The sequence below is a fragment of the Manacus candei genome, unplaced genomic scaffold, assembly GCF_025592945.1.
Source record: "Manacus candei isolate 608988 ecotype Guabito, Panama unplaced genomic scaffold, ASM2559294v1 h1tg000050l, whole genome shotgun sequence".
Lineage (NCBI taxonomy): Eukaryota > Metazoa > Chordata > Aves > Passeriformes > Pipridae > Manacus > Manacus candei.
In genome coordinates this window covers 14,272,715-14,289,158 of record NW_026138098.1, presented here as the reverse complement: position 1 = coordinate 14,289,158, position 16,444 = coordinate 14,272,715, and the positions used below count along the sequence as shown (strand labels likewise).

The 16,444-nt window shown below is 45.0% G+C and overlaps 1 protein-coding gene across 2 annotated transcripts in view; it reads left to right on the top strand.

Moving 5' to 3' along the window:
* FBXW4 (F-box and WD repeat domain containing 4) overlaps positions 1-16,444 on the top strand; it is a 60,993-nt gene that overhangs the window by 29,466 nt on the left and 15,083 nt on the right. The window lies entirely within an intron of this gene.

Sequence of the window (16,444 nt, the reverse complement as noted above, 5' to 3'; positions counted from 1 at the left end):
AGCTCAGGAGAGGGAATGTATAAGTGTAGGAATATGGGTTGTAGGAAAGTTCTGAGGAAAGGGTTCTGCACAGAAGGTGGCTCTTAGCATAGTGGGAGGATGTTTACAGTAGCACTGCCTTAATCCTGGACAGGCTCTGTCATCCGTGTGCTCGGGATGAGGCTGAAAATGATACAAATTTACAGAAATCATAAATGTAAATCTCTGACTTAACACTTGCTGCTTAATTTTGGCATTTTGACACAGAGTAAAACACTGCCCACAGAAATATCTTCAGGCCTAGAGAAAATATTATTAAAAATGAAAGCATGTCTCAGAGATGGGCTTCTCCCATGTTAGGTTTGGCACACATCAGGATGATGATGTCTCCCATCCCAGCCTTCTGCGGTCACTTCGATTCTCGCAAAAGATGAGAAGTGGTAGACTGTTCAAAATGAGCAAATGCATCAGTCTGGTTCTAGATTAGTAAAGCAAGCTACTTTTGAAATGTTGGAGAAGGTAGAAAGAAGATGGGAGCAGGACCAGAGAGGCTGGAGTTTGGAGAGGAGCAAATGAGTAAGAGGAGATATTCAGGCTTGAAGGGAGACGAATTCCTCTGAAGAATGGGAATTTCTCTGCAATATGTGCAGTTGTGCATCTGGCTTGTGTGCTAATATGCTTCAAAATGGAGCATGCCAGAGTGTCTGTTGCCTGTAGCTAAGCTTCAGTTTCCCTGGGTTGCTGGCATTCTGCATCTCTGTTGTGAGTGGAATTGGACACTGGAAACATAGATGGAATTGTGCAGCTCTGACTCTCTCCTTGGCTTCGTTGCCTCTGGTTTCTTTTCAGAGCAGTGTGAGACTGCTCCAGACTGGAAAACAGTATGGAAAGTCTGTTCTTTCTGTGTAGTGTTGCCTGTAATGTGTTCATTGGTTCATTATTTAGAATTTGTCAGGTCTTCTCTACCTTCCCTCCTACCTGCATAAAGCACAACGGCTGCAACCACTTTCTTGCTCTAAAGAGGTGTTGTGGGTTTGTGATGCTCCGTTCACTATCCCTCATGCAGGCATATGGGATGTACTCTTACTGTTTTGTAAGCCTCCTGACACTTCACAGATGCAGGGCTAATTTGGGACCAGGTACTAAAGACAGCTTTTAACGTGCATTGTCCTGTCTAATGGGTAAATCCTTGTTCTCTGTCCTCTGAGATTGAGGTACAGATTCCTTTAAGTCTTGACTGTCCATCAAAGAGGACTTGAATGAGCCCTTGCTATGGTTGGTAGACACAGACAGCTAATGACAAGAAAGACACCATTTCCTTTGAGAAGAGAGACCTGTACCAAGGTGATGGATAGTCCCAGAGATTTATTAGTGTGGGGGCTGGTTAGAGGCTTGCAAGCTGTAACCCAACAGCTTTGGGTTTTTTTCAGGATTAAAAAAGAAGTCTGGTGGTCATCTGTGTGTGTACCTCTACCCCACAACTAAAAGAAGTGAACTCTCCAGAAGAAGCAATTGAAGACTAAGCTGGGCCAAGCAGCAACTGCTACTATTGTTGTGCTTGGTCTCTTCCTCCTGGTACAGCTGTCTTGAGCTTTTCACCTGTGCTTTGTTCAGTGACCTGCTTCAGCTGTTCCAGCTGATTTAATAAGGGATGGAGATGGAGCAGGACTGTCTGATGGAAGACGTTTTCTCTTGCATCCTATTTTCTGTCTTGGTCTAGAGCCTGTTTTCCTTTTCCGTATACTTCCTCTGGATTTTCTCCTCTTTGATAGTGGAGAAGCAAGGGAGCCTGCTGCAGATATTAGAAAAGCAATAATGTTTCTCTAGCATCTGTGTTCTGATGGTCTCAGGGCAATCTGGGAACATGGACAGTGTGCAGACCACTTCAGATAAGTTTGGAGCCTGGCAAAGCAAAGGGTTTATGTTCCTGGTATGTGGTGGAAAATACGAGGTACTTTAGTAATACTGAGTGCAGGTGAACAGTACTGTTGCCACTGTGCAATGTCTCAGTCATCTGCTTCCCAAATTATGGTTTGTGAGACCCTAATGGTCCTCAAACCTGTGTTGGTTCTCCAGCTCTCACAGCAGAGACAGTGATATGGCTCCCTGCCAGTCTAGGAGTGATCAATCTGGTTGAAGTCTCAAAGCTTGGAGCAACCAGTTAAGTCTAACCTGCCTCAGAAGGAGCAATGAACAACAGGTTTTGAAGACAAGATACAGCACAGGCACACTCCTCTGTGCCAAAGAAATGGCTGCATTACTAGTTTGTATCTGTTTTTGTGGCCTTTCCCCATATTTGGTCCCAAGTCAAACACTTTGCAGAAATTAATGATGTGCTGATATTTGGTTGCCTCTGTTAGACAGTCCTGATAAAACCAGTCTAAAAAAAATATGGAGAGTAAGATGATGGTGGGTAAGCCTGAATATGGAAGTGTTATTCACCAAATCCTACAATAGTAGAATTAGAGACATTTGAATTTACTAGGAGATTGCTTAAAAATCAGTGATAGTATTTCTTCACACAGTGTGTAGTGAACTTACTGCTCCAGAAGGTTACGAAGGTAGATGATGCCACTAGTTTTGAAAGTGATTTGCCAAATTCATAGATAGCAGATTCATAACGGAGAACTAGGTGGGGATACACTCTTCAAAAACCTTAATACATCAGTTATGGATGCTGGGGTGGTACAAAGAGAATGACCACAAAAGGGTGCCAAGCTTACATGTTCTTTCTGAACAGAATCTGGTTCAGATGTTGGAGAGAAAATGGTGAGCTGGATGGGCCATGGCTTGATGAAGGCAGATATTTCTCTTGTTCTTCTGGCCATAGTGGGTCAGTCCAGCATCCACCTACCCCAGCGTTTGGTGTTCAGCAGTGGTCAGTAGCAGATGTCTGTGGAGAAGGTAAGAAATAAGATGAGCAAAAAGATCCTTTTATGCCTGTTCTTTCCCAGCTTCCAGTGATGGGGAGGTTAGGGTTTCCCTGGCTAGAGTTTGCATCTGGACCAGTATTCCCTTCATATTTGCAGAGGCTAGCTCTGTGAGCAGCTCATCTCTTCTTTCTGAACCTGTTTGTGTTCTGGGCTTCGTAGCCTCATTTCCAATCCAGAGTTGTGTCCTGAGGAAGAAACACTTTGTTCTATTTTTAAACCTTTTGCCTGATTGTCTTGCAGGGTTATACAGTGAATGATTCCTCCCTCTGGATACCCTCTGCTATGTTTAAAGTTTTAATATTTTTCTCAAGTCACCCGAACTCCAGTATCAATGGTCTTGTGTGAAGCTCTAGCAACCCATGAGCGTTGCAGGTACTTGCTGGCCAGTTGTTATTTAGAGTGGACTTCAGTGTAGGCGTCTCTGAGCTGTGGTAAACTCATCAGTTCCTCCCAGTGCAGCCTCTGACTGGAGTCCACAGAAATGCAGCCTAATGTGAATTGATGGTCATGTAATTGGATCTTCTGTATTGACATGGTAAAGATCAATGACATCTTCAACTGGGACACTTGTAACTTGCTGCAGAATCAAATAGTGATGCTTGAGTAATGTGCTCATTTCAGTGTAGGACATGTCAGTGAGCCTGGTTCTGGCATTTCTTTGTACGGGTGTTTGGCTTGCCAAGTGAAAATTGTTCTTTTAATAACTGTGTTTTTGGATGTGACTTCCTAAATTCTCAGAGCACATGGGAATAGGGCAGGCCATGGAAAGGAAAAGAGGAAACTGTGGTTTCACGCTCCTGCCCACAAAACTGCCTATGCATCTAAAGCTTCCAGACTTCTGTTCCTTGAAGCGTTGGAGGAGTGACTGCCAGCAGGTTGTCCTGCTCCGCTTCGACAGCAGCTTACTGAAGGGCAGGAGGCAGTGTGGTACTTCTTATCCCTTTTTCAGATATTTCTTGTTGCCAAAGGACAATGTTTATTAGGGAATCCTCTGTTCCATTGCAGAGTTGAGGCCTGAAGAGGCCTTTACCCAGTCCTTTCTGGTACAACCCTTTCCCTTTCCCTCCTCCACAATTTTATGTGTAAATTTTTTCCCAATATACTGACATCAAGTATGATAATAAATTATTACTCACCTTCTTGTCTTTCCTGTCCTTTCCCTGTCTCTACACCATCTATTTTGCCTGATCTCCTTCCTATCTTCATCTGACTAATCTCAGTTATCAGTGAAATTCAATAGTTCTTGGCCTGCCTTGCAGCCCAGCCTGATTACAGATACTGAAGGTGATAGCTTGTGCTGTGAAGCTGTCTCTTATTGTGTATTGATGTCAGGATGGTTCAGACTCTGGCTTCTGCAAAACTTTCCTAGCAAGTTTTTGGGTGGTTCAGGATCTGTGTGAGAGGTGGCCACTAAACCTCCTTGTGCCTCAGGCATGTGCTGTCTGTTTGATGAAACCTTGTGAGCTTTTCTCTGCACACAGGGCTGGGGCTTTGTGGCCCGACTCGCAGCTTTGATTTCTCACTCTGGTGCTTGCTCACAACCAAGCATGCCCTGAACCTGCAGATGGAGAGTAGGGGCTTTATTCAGGATCTTGGTTGCTTGGGGGCAAACAGTTGACATGCTCCAAACACTTAATATGAAAACCCTAAAGCAAATCATATTGCATGGAGTGAAGAGCTGGGGAAGTGGAAGCTGCCCAGAGCTTTAAGGGCAAATGAATTAAAGTTGTTGCAAGCGTGTCTGTGTCAGGACTGGAATGATCAGAGCAGGAAAGCTCTAGGAGTCATTTCATGGCTGAGTTAAACACAGATGAGGCTTTGCTCGCCTCCTCCGCAGAGCACCTGTGTCTCCATGCCTCAGCGTCCTCGGCCTCTCTGTGTGTAGCATGTGCTACATATATACACTTTCCCCCTTTCACCTTTCCTGGTCTTTGACTTCTTAAAACCCTCTGAGCACTGTTTCCCTCTCCCCTGATGAAGACCTCATTTAGACCTAATTTGTAAATTGTCTGAATATCAGAAGGCAGAGCAGGAAGATCAAGCACTCTGGTTTTGTGTGATTTGGCTTCTTTTTGCTATAAACATGAACAACTACTGCTCCTGCCTCTGCATGGTGAAAGAACTGCTGCCCTTTGTGGTAAGATAATGAAAGTATGTGTTTCTTGAGAAATCCTCTTCCTCACCATCTTGATCACTTCTTTTAAAATTCTCCCAAATATGGAAGTTTGAAATTGGTATACGTGTGTGTATGTGTATGGCAAAAGGAATAAGACAAAAATAATTCATGGCTTGTGGCACCAGGAAAAGAGATTCCTTCCCACCTCTACTCTTAAACTGAAACATTCTTGGGTTTTAGTTGTTCTGGCAAACCTGAAAGGATTCTCCCCTCCCCCTGACCTCACTGGCATGCACGGATTGCTGCTTATTGAAAAGTCATTTTCTGTCATGTGTTCTAATGGAAAAGTTTATATAAAATGTCATTTTATATATATATATATATATATATATATATATATATGCATTTTTAAAACAATACTTTTTAACTGAAAACTCTGCCCGTCACATCTGAAAATATATTGGGATTGGTCTTGGCAGTCCTGAAGCTTAAAAAATATAAAGGAGATATTTTATAAATGGGAGAGGTTTTCTTCTTTTGCATCATGATTCTTTAAGCATTTTCTACACGTGAGCATGTATTTAGACTTTTGTCCAAGGCAGTGACAATTCTACCTGTCCTCTTGTAGGCTGTGGGATTGTAAGAAGAAAAGGTCCTGGACAATGTAAGGTTTATGATAAGGTATGAGCACAGGCGACATTACATATCTTTTCCCACTAGTGCAAGGAATGTTTACTATATTTCTCTGTGCAGGCTTGAAACTGGCCTGATCAACATGGGTCTGTGTATATTTATTCTTAGTGTCTGCTTCTCAGATGCTGGCATGGATTTCACAGCAAACATATTTTGTCCAGAAGTATCAAAGTTTGCTTTTAAGGAAAAGCCTTGAGATGAGCCAAAGGTACACGGTATTTGGCTGAACTCATCTCTGTGACAAGTACTTAAGGCAGCTTGAGTGAGGCTGCAAAAAAACTGGATTGAAATTGAAAAATGGTCCTTTCTGTGAGAGTTTTTAGTAAAATGTGACAGATATATATATATATGGCCTGAAAAGAAAGCAGAGTCACGGGATGGAATCAGGCAACTTGCTTCTCCAGTTTGCAACCTGCTGCAGCATTGTGTCACAGTTGTATTTTAGGCAGATCAGAAATTACAGGTCTGTGCCCTGAGGGTTGTGCTGCCTGCCTGTCCCCTTGCTACAGCTGGAGTCCCTGAGGATCTCCTTTCCTTGTTGCTGGCATTGTTGGGACTGCATCATCAGCACTACGGTGTACCTGGTCCTTTGATAAAACTAGTGGCATCTTTTCACTTGCCTGCTTACCATTTGGTCTCCATTGCAGAATCAGGACCAAGCTTTTAGATTATGACAATTCTTGCTTTCCAGTAGGATGTTGCAATTATAAGGGACACAAGATGAGTTTTTTCAAACTATGATTTAACATCAAAAAAAGAAAGCAAAACCCAGACCCCGTTGCACTGAAGCTGTGAGCATCAATTCAGCTGAGCAGCTCTAACTTGTCTACAAGACCTGACCAGCCAGGACAAGCATTTCTATCCTGAAGGCAATGGTGATAAATTTAAAGAAGGCATAGATGCTAACAAGTCCTGAGATCAGCAGAGGCAGTGTGCCACAGAATGACGGTTTGTGGCTTGTGGAACAACTGACACCAGTCTGATTTGACACAGGAGCAATACACTGGTAGCCAAGTTTTTTGGTCAACCCACATGCGGCAGGTTTCCTGTTAGTTTTGCAGAACCGAAGTCTTGTAGCAGAAAGGGAGGCAGAACAAGTAAGGTCCCGCTATGAAAAACAGTTTTGGTTTGCTAATGAGAGATGGCTCAGCAAAAAGAGAACCTGGAGCCTTTATTGCTGTCCTCCTAGTTCTGCTTATTGCCTGACTTTTGCAGGAGTTGAATTATTTTTCCCTGATTTTTCTCAGCAATAAGAGTTCTCACTGGCACAGTTCTTGCTATCCTGTCTGGGACATGCACTGTCCAGCTTATTCTCCCCAAGTCTGTTGTGTTTCTTAATCTCAGTGCAAAGGTACTAGACTAGAAATCCTGTCCTGGGAACATAGGCTACACCAGGCCTTCAAGAATCTGTCATGCATTGCACCCCTTCACATGTTCCTATTGTGAATCACTGGATCTCTTTTCTCCTTTACCCCATTTTTGGCATCCTGTACTGCCTTGTTCCACAGGCTGGGGAAAGATGCTTGTCATGAGCTGACTTCCTCAGTGTGTGTCCACTGCTGATCGTCTCCCAGCTCTGCCAGGCAGACTGTCCCACTCCAACCCCCTCCTCTTGCTTACCCCAGATCAGAGCCCCCAAGAGGCCTTTGTCCGCCTGTTGAGAGCAGCCCCCATTCCACCATTCCCACATGGTGCACCCTCCCCAGCAACCCTCTCTCCATTCAGCAGTTTGGGCTGAAAGAACCTTGGCTAATTACGCTGGGCTGAAAATTACCACTTTGCTGCGTTCTCCTGCTGCTGGGCCCATTTGTGTGGGGCCTGTAGTTAGAGGGAACAAAGTCCCCCCTGTGGAGCCAGGCAGGCCCCAAGTGTGAAGCTACAGGTACAAGCAAGAGGGGAATGAAGGGAATAATTACCAGCTTCTCCAGGTGAAAGCCCAGTTAAAACTTCAATAAGCCAATTAGGGGCCAGGGTGTGTATGCGGGGAGAGTCTCCCCCACCTATAACTGATTCCCACCAGGCAATTAACAGAAATCATTTCACGGAGGGGAGGATAAGAAATGGCTCTTAGAAATTGTCTTGAGTTGGGGGGGCCCTGAAACAGCACGAGTGCTGCAGTGGTCCTCATGTACTCCAACCTCCCGGCTCACTGTGTGGCCTGAGAGTGTTGGTGGGGCTAGGGGGAGAGGAGGAGGGAGAGAAAATGGCAAAGAAAAAGGAATCGCTGGAGCTTTACACCTGGGCAGGCTCTGAGAAAGCGAGGGCTGGAGTTCAGAGTTTCTTGTAAGGCTGTGTGTGGGCCCAGAGCACCGATCTTGAGGGGGCTGCTGGATTTGGAGAAGTGGGTGAAGATCAGGCTCAGGGTGTCTCTGCCGTCAGGGCAGGGGGGAAGGCTAATGGCGTGGAGCCCAGTAGGGAGGGGATAGATGCTGGGTGTGAAGGTTAGAAGTGGGTGTGCAGGCCCTCAAAGATCTGCCTAAGATGTGTCATAGTCTGTAGGTGGCCTGCCTTATCCAAGGAGCAAATAGTGTCTAATACTTTGCATGTATCTGATCCAGGGACCATGTTTTTCTGCTGCTCAGCCAGCAGCTTCACCTGTTTCTTCCTTTCAGTTTGTACCAAAAAACGAGGAAATTTGCTCAAGACAGAGATTTTATGGAGTCACCTTGCAATTCCTTTGTACTGTATTGCAGATGGCACATGCAGCAGTTGGAGGTGGAGTGTGCTGTCTGGTGGGTACCTCTCAGGAGCTTTACCCATAGGTATTTGAAAAGCTGCTCTGGGGAGTAGAGCAAGAGTAGAGCATAGGATGAAGTTGCTGCAGATGGCTGAGATCGCCATAGTGATGTTGGAAGGGAGAATGCATTGCGTCAGTAAAGAAGTCCAGACACCAGCTGTGGTTATTTCACCTGCATGTGAAAAAGAAACAAAAAACTCAAATAAACCTTAAACTCCTCAAAACACAAATGTAACCTCAGTAGCCACTTTGCCTTTCTAATGCTGTAGCTTCAAACCATGACAGAGCATTAATAATGTCCTTTGAGGTTTTGTTCTGGTTACTGATAAGCTGAAATAACCCTACTATAGTGGTGTTTAACCACCTAGTCTTGAACTGACCTGGAAGTCCCTAGATTTTTTTTTTCTTTTTTTTTACCTCTGCATGGGCTTTCTGCTGCACTTGATTTTTGGTACAAGTTGTTCAGATCAGTGCCTGAGTTATGCTCTGGATTTAATTTCTTTTATGGTTAAGGAGTCTCTTTTTTCCCTATAATAATGGTAATAACTTGTGCATCATTTGGGGTTTAAATTTGGTCTGGAGAGCGCTAAAGAGTTCTCATACAAAAACTTCTGTCTTAAATAACTACTCCATGCCTGGCAAGCCCAGAGGTTGGGGAGCAAGGAAGGATGAAGATTCTTGGACATACTATGTAAATATGTATTTTACACTGTTAAACATAGATTATCAAGCCTTTCCCTTTCATAAAGAGCAGGGCTGATATCAACTCAGTCGAAATACTTGTGTAGCCACAAAGGCAATTCTGTTTGATGTTCTGAAAAATGACAGCAGCACTGTGGAAAAGCACTGTTTGAATATTCATCTCGTACAGGAACACTCAGGACCCTCAATCAACTTTTATAGAGCTAATCAGAATGTTATCCTGTCCTGGACAATTGCTTCTTCCTAAAAGCATGTGTCATGTGGAGTATTGGGAAAAGCAGTGATACTTAGATGTGAACAACCCTAAGAACATCAGGATTGTTCTGTGGGTAGACTCACTAGTTTCTAATAAAGGATATTTTCCTGTTCAATGCAGCAGTGTGGAAGAGGTCTATGTGCACTTGTTTGTCTTGTCTGGAATCTTTGTCTTGATGTCATTGAGCTCAGTTTTTCTCCCGAAGTGGGGATTATGTTTTATAGCTGTTTGCCTGGTTTCACAAAACTTATCTGCTACAGGGCTGGTGAAGGGACAGTGAGCAAAGTTACAGGTGACTTGGTCAAACAGTATGGGGTGAAACTTCAAAGCAGTGAAGGCAAGATGGAGGTGTCTGGGTTTTGTACCTGCTAAGCAGCTTGCTAGAGTAGGGATGATCTATCTGCCGTGCTGGGAATTTGGCCCCTGGATATATTAAAGGCTTGTTCTGTTCTCCAGCCTGTGTGTCTCTGAAGTCTGGAGGAAGACATGAAGTTAGAGGCCAAGAAGGAGGGTTGGAGAGGTGAAGCTGACATTCCCTCTACCCTGAGGCATGCAGTGAATGACCTGGGAGGCAATGATATGAGCATTTATTCTATCTAAGGAGCTGGAGTTTGTCCCACATGTGACTTCACTGTTTCAACTCAGCATCTCCACAGTGCCCTTCAGTATAAAATGCAAATGCCTTCTTTCTGGGGACCACTTTCTAGTCATCCACTTGAGGCTCAAGGTGGCATGTGAATGAGTCATTAGTCTGTCTGTTCATACCTGTGTCACTGGTGCTCCTTGCAAGAGCACAGCATTTCCTCTTGGAACCATAGTGGTTGTAAATGTTGCAGGGTTCATGCTGTCTTCTCTACCCATCTTGCTTTCTCTCTGACAAGTCATGGTGGGGTGTTGCAGAGCTCTTCTGTAGCTTTTGTAGTTCTCTTCTGCAGCATTTATGATGTGTGTCAGGAGCACAGTTCAACCCTGAGTTGACTGATGTCTTGAGGGATGCTGTGGCATGCACTCGGCGCTCAAGGAAGTTGCAGCAAACCTACCAGAACTTTCCAGTCTGTTTGTGGAACAAGCTTGGCCATTTGCCTCCAGCTGCTGAGTCTTTTTGGCACTGCTGAACAAAGATGAGGCTGTGCTGCAGTGGGGATCTTTGGCTTGCTCAGGTGAGCTTTAGATACAACTGCCTTACCTGCTGATTTTTGTTCAATTTGTGGTTACAGAGTGTTAACATATAACTTGGATGCCCTGACTTACTTCTGAGATACTGAAGGTGCTTGGTTCAGTTCTGTGGTTGTCCTCCAAGAAGCACAAAGTAGGGCTAAAGGGTTTGGTCTGGGGCAGTGAAGGGGCAACACCAGTCTTGCATGACCACCCAAACCTGGATTTGTCCAGCATTGCCTGAATCAAAGGCAGGTGAGACTTCTTGGGTGCCTGTGGTGCCTGCTTTCTCATGAAGAAGAAAATGCTAAACTGATGCCGTGCTGCTTTTTTTTTCCCCCTGCAAATTAAATGGCCCTGGGGATGGAGCACTTGCTTCCCTGCTCTCTGTCTCTCTCCCTTTGTGTGTATCTGGTCTGTTGTAGAAGCCTCATGCTGGAGGTGGCAAAACTCATTGCGCTGGGTTTCCGACCCCCTCCTCTCCCCTTCACAATGTTGTTACTGTTGCATCTGCTCTTCAGCAGGGGCTCCATCAAGTTTGTGTGACCTTAGCACTGTATTCATGCTGGAGGAGTTACCTTCCGTAATGATGTCAACTGATGAGGTTGGCAGGATGGTGGCGGCCGCGATAAGACATGACATGTTCTAATGATTCGCCTTAGCAAGCTGCGTGTGTGTGTTGGGGGGGCACAGAGGGGCTTAGAGAGGGGAGGTGGGGGCCCCACAGGTGCCGACAAAGACTTTGACCTTTGCTGCTATAATATCAGTGTTTCACAGGCAGGGCGGTTCGGTAACCCACTTTCAGCCCATCAAAAATTGATTTAATTGCAATTTTTTCCCCCAATTAGGAGCACTGGAGCTTAACTAATTGGAGTAATAGAGAGTAATAAGGCTCTGATAAAAAGCCTTCCTCTGCCTCCTTTGTATCTTGTGTCATCGCCTGTCAGAGGTCAGAGAGCTTGCATATTCTATTAGGCAGAGTTGCCTTCATTTGTACAAATTAGTTTACCCAACAGTAATTAAAATGCCAGTGCGGGTCGGGGAGAGCTGAATACAATTGATGGGCACGTTGGTGAAGGATTTGACAGCTCCGGTGGCCTCCCTTGCCAAAGCGTGTCAGTGCTGAATCAAAGGCTACACAAACCCACAGACCCGTGTGTTTAACCCGCGGCACCGTCGGCACCAACTGCTCTCTCTCTTCTCCTATCTCCGTTTTGGAGTTGCTCTCTCTTCTCCTTCTTTTCTCATCTCACTTGAGACTTTTTAAAATAGATGTTTCCCATCTTTGAGCTGTCCCTTCTGTTGATCGCTTTCATAACACTGCTACCAGCCCCCCCAGCCTGTTTCCCCTCGGTTCTCCCCCTTCTCTCCCCCCACCTTCCACATTCCCAGCTGCAGGGCTCTGTCAAGTAATAACTTCTTTGTTTCCCAGTCCAGTGAGTCTCCATATATAATAGTTTCCAAAATGGAACAACGATGTCCAATTCCAGGGGGCGGGGGAGCGCGCCAGGAGGAAGGAACAGACTCTTGCACGTGTCAAGCAGATTCTGGATTCGAAATCCCCGAAGAGCAGAATGGGACTTGAGAAGCAATCTGTTTACAGTACAGGAGAAGGGCACAAGCCTGGGGAATGGGGGAAGTTTAGAGCGAAGAGGTGGGAAAGGACCTGTTTCACCCAGGTTCCTTCAATGACTTTACACTGCAGAATTCCCAGCTCAGGCAGGGCCTACTCTGGAGCCTGAGTTGACAGTGGGGGAAGTATGTGTTGTACAATGGAATTTGTATATCTGGAGCTGAGACTGTTTCCAAGCCTCATGACAAACAGCATCTTTCCAAAAGGACTGATGGGCATCTACCTCTGTCCCTCTGGTTCATTCACATCTGGCAATGTTCTGTCCAGGATGGGGTAAAGAGGGATGCTACACGGGTGAAACTCTAGTTGGCACCTTGGGAGTGGGCATGGAATTATTGCAACTGGACTGTAGCCAGAGCACTACTGATGTTGCCAGAAATGCCATGGGATCTTCAACAACCACAAGTCAGTCAGATGGAGAGTTCTTGTGTTTCTTCCAACAGCACTGCCAGGATATATGTTCTCTCTCATCCCCTGGCCCAGCTTCTGCTGTGGGGGAATGATCTCTAATGAAATATCTCTTCTGTAGCACAGAGAAATTCTGGCTTTTGGAGAAGCAGGTTCTTGGTCGTTTTTTTTTTTCTCTTGTTTTTTCCTCTCCTCAGTAGGGAGTTTCAAATAAGAAAGAGAACACTGAAGTATCAGATGAGTTAGAAAATTTCTTGCTTTGGACAGCAAAAACATGTTGTGTATGAAGTACGTGTGTCTCATGCTCTGCAAAATCCTTGCCTTTCTGGTATAGCAGAAATGGAAATGTTATGTTGGTTTGGTTTTAGCTGCTAGGGTGTCTCTGTGAAGACAACATGTCCTGTTATGGAAGTCCTGCAATGGTGCTTATTTTCCCATTAGAAAGGCGTTTTAGAGGGAGGTTGTAGTCATGGTACCCAGCAGCTTTCACAGGACAGAGGAAAGCTTAGGAGAAGGGGCTTTGCATCTCCAAGGCCATCTGAAGCTTGAGCATAGCAGTTTTATGTTGGACATAGATGCATCTGATCAGTGTCAGTGTATATTAATAGTATTGTATATACTTCAGATGGATAGGTCATGCCTGCATTAATATATATAGGGTATCCTGTGCTCCCCTCTTCCTAATCTAGTCTCTCCTCAGTCTCTCTGACTCCAGAAAGCATTGCAGGCAATATAAACGGCACTCTCTATGCTAGTAACTCAGCTTGAGTTGTTTCTCTTGGGCAACCTGCAGCAACAGTTGTGAAGAAGCTGCACTTCTCTGAGTCAGAGGTTTTCTTGTGTGTGCTCTGTGCTTTCTAAGATGTAAGAGCCTTATTCGAGATGCACTGAAAGAAGCAAGCCACTGATAGAAAGCTTCAGCTCTGCTGACTGAAATTTCAGAAGTTTTGTAGCCAACCTTTACATGCTTACTTCTAATCTGCATGTTGTTTTAGACCTGCCAAGGCTGACTTGTGTTGCCCTTTTGCTTGGAGTAAAACTGTCGCCTCTGCCAGGTTCCCAATTATGAGAGGCCTGGGGCTTAAAGGTATATGTCTGCAGATCAGACTGAGGGTGAGGGGCCCTGTATCATCTCCTGGAATCCAGACTTTAAGATTAGTTCACTCTCAGGCTTTGAGAATTTCTCGTTGGCACCACTTCTTGTGCATGTTGTCTTGTGAATGCTGTGTTTTAATGCTGGCAGTGAAGGTGGCCTACTCTTCTGGGAGAAGTCTTATCTGTGCTTGCTAATGGGCTCAGGCTGTTAAAGATAAGGCCTGCAAACCTGATCCTGCTGAAGTAGGAGACAAAATTCTTGTTGACTGAATGGAGTCAGCTTTACCCAGAAGAGACTTCTTTGTGGCCCTGAGGCCTGTATTCCATGGTGGAGAGAAATCTCTTTATCTAATGCTTTTTTTTCCTCTTTTTTTTTTTACTTTTTTTCTTTTTGAGGGGTGGGGGGTAAGGACCGAGGAGGGAAAGCTGAAGTCCAGAACTGACAGCATGAGCGGGGATTAGACCTTGCTGTTCCTCCCACCTTTTTCTCCCTGTTGGTGTGCCTCCATGCTAATTTAGGCCTGTGGCAACCATCAAAGCCTTGTGCATACCTTCTGCACAAAGGGGCCTGTCTCCCACATGAGGGTGTTCACTTCTGGTACAGAGTCAGTTTGTCCCCCAGAAAAAAAATCTTAAGCACCCAATTGCCTGCTTGACTGACTCCCTGACTGCTATTATGTTTCTAACCACAGTAATTTGCTTTAGTAGTTATTAATGGATTATGTTTGGGGAGGGGGGACAGAACTCAACACCTATCTTTGTAGCTGAGGGACTCCCTGACCAAAGAGCTGCTTTCCAGACATGGGGTTTGACTGACGAGCTGTCAAAGTGGGTGTCTTTTGCTTGTTTTCCTCTGAGATAGGAGACATTGGCAAAAAGGGAAGTGTTCCTTCTTGTCCTGCACTATGGTGGAGAGAAGGCAGGCGTTGAGGAGAAACCCTGTTTCCAAAGATGAAATGCTGCACACTTTCTTAATTTATCCTAGTGGCTGCTGCACAACAACTGGAATTGGCTTTTCCTTGGATTTAGACTTTGGTCAGGGATTTCTGTGGGGAAGAATAATGTGTGCACCCTGCAGCACCTCTAGGGAGTGCTCAGTGCTACAGGTGCATTGGCTGATTGCATGTGCACTGCCAGTGAACCTGGGATTTTGCATGTAAGACAGCATGGTTGGAGACACTTTGAAATAGCTCTGGTGCTGCAGGACTTTCCTAGCCCTAAAGGGCAGCTCAGGGTCACAGGACTTGTGGACACCTCCAGGTATGTGAGTTTGGGTAGGAAGTATAGAGCCAGCACAAAAGTGAGCCTTGGTAGCTGAAGCTCTTCCTAGGTTCCTGTAACTCTTTGAAATGATTTGATGTTATCTGCTTGCCTCTTTTGCAGTGTTTTGGCAGTGCTGCTTTGGCCTTATGATTTGGAGGAACTAATTGCTCAGCTAAATAGGAGTAGAAGGGGTTCTGACTTTTGGTCTTGCTTCCTTCTCTGGCTTTGATAGAGTTGAGCCCGTGTTTACCCTTTGGCTGCTGAGTGCCTTGTTACACCAGCAGTAGTGCTTCTCACAGAAGTCAAAGATGCTACAAGAATCCATTCCTGGTGCAGTAGAGGCTTGGAGACACCTTGATTTCCAAAGGAATGCTGTAGAGGATCAAAGAAATGTTTCAAAACTACTGTAACTGCTATTTTTACAGACATGACACTGTTTTCTTATTTTGCTTTCATCTTTCAGCTGCCAGCCCTGTGTCATAGAGCAAAAGATGTTTAGGCAAAGCATAGAGATGGCTTTCATTTAAAGCAAGTTCCATTTCCTGCATTTGTGCTGTCCTTGTTTTATTGACTTAAACATAGTTTTGGCAGTTTACTCTTGGGAGCTGCAATAAATGTGGCTTTGTGAGAGGTCATTTATAGCTTACCTAGAAATCCTTGTAAGAGCTACTTTCTCTTATTTGGACTGAGGATAGGAAGTTGGCACAGAACAAGCAGTGTGGTTTGGAGAGCCATAGCACCCACATTCCTGATGCTTGATTTTAAGGATTTGTTCCTGTCTTGTGAACTAGTTTGAAGCCAGTGGCTGTTAAGTGACCTCTGGAGCCAGCGTACGCAACAGGGACATAGCATCGCCTGGAGGACTTCGGAATGGACACTTCTGGAGAGTGTGAACTGAGCCAAATATTGCTGCAGGAGAGCTGTGCCACCTCTAACAGAGAGTGCTTGAGCACTGGGGACGGCAACCTGATCCAGCTTTGAAATTGGCCCTGCTTTGAGCAGGCTGGACCAAAGACCTCTATTCTGTGATTCTTTAGGCCTGTAATGCTGCAGCCAATTCATGATTGTGCTCAAAAGTTGTCAACAAACAGGAGAAAGGTGTGAAGTAGGAAGTAACAGGGAATTTTCCATGAGATCTTTCTGCAGCTTACAGCACTGATAGCGTATGAAACATGCTGAGTATTGTACTGACTTGTTTGAAGATGTCATTGCAATTTATGGCTGTTACTGTCAGGTTTTCCCACAAATGTGTCTTTGTGTCCTGCCAATTCTCTGCAGTTGTGACCTGCTGCATCTGGGAAGCTCAGCTACTAAGAGCTCTGGAGCACCTCTGCTGCTGCCTGTCCCTTGTGAAATGTTGTGGGACATGCTGAGATAGTCTTGAACTAGAATTCGAAGTCTGTCTTGTAACCTGTTTTCTGTCTTGCTCATGCACTGTTTCTTCAGAACATGAGGATTAGTAAGTGGTTTTTGT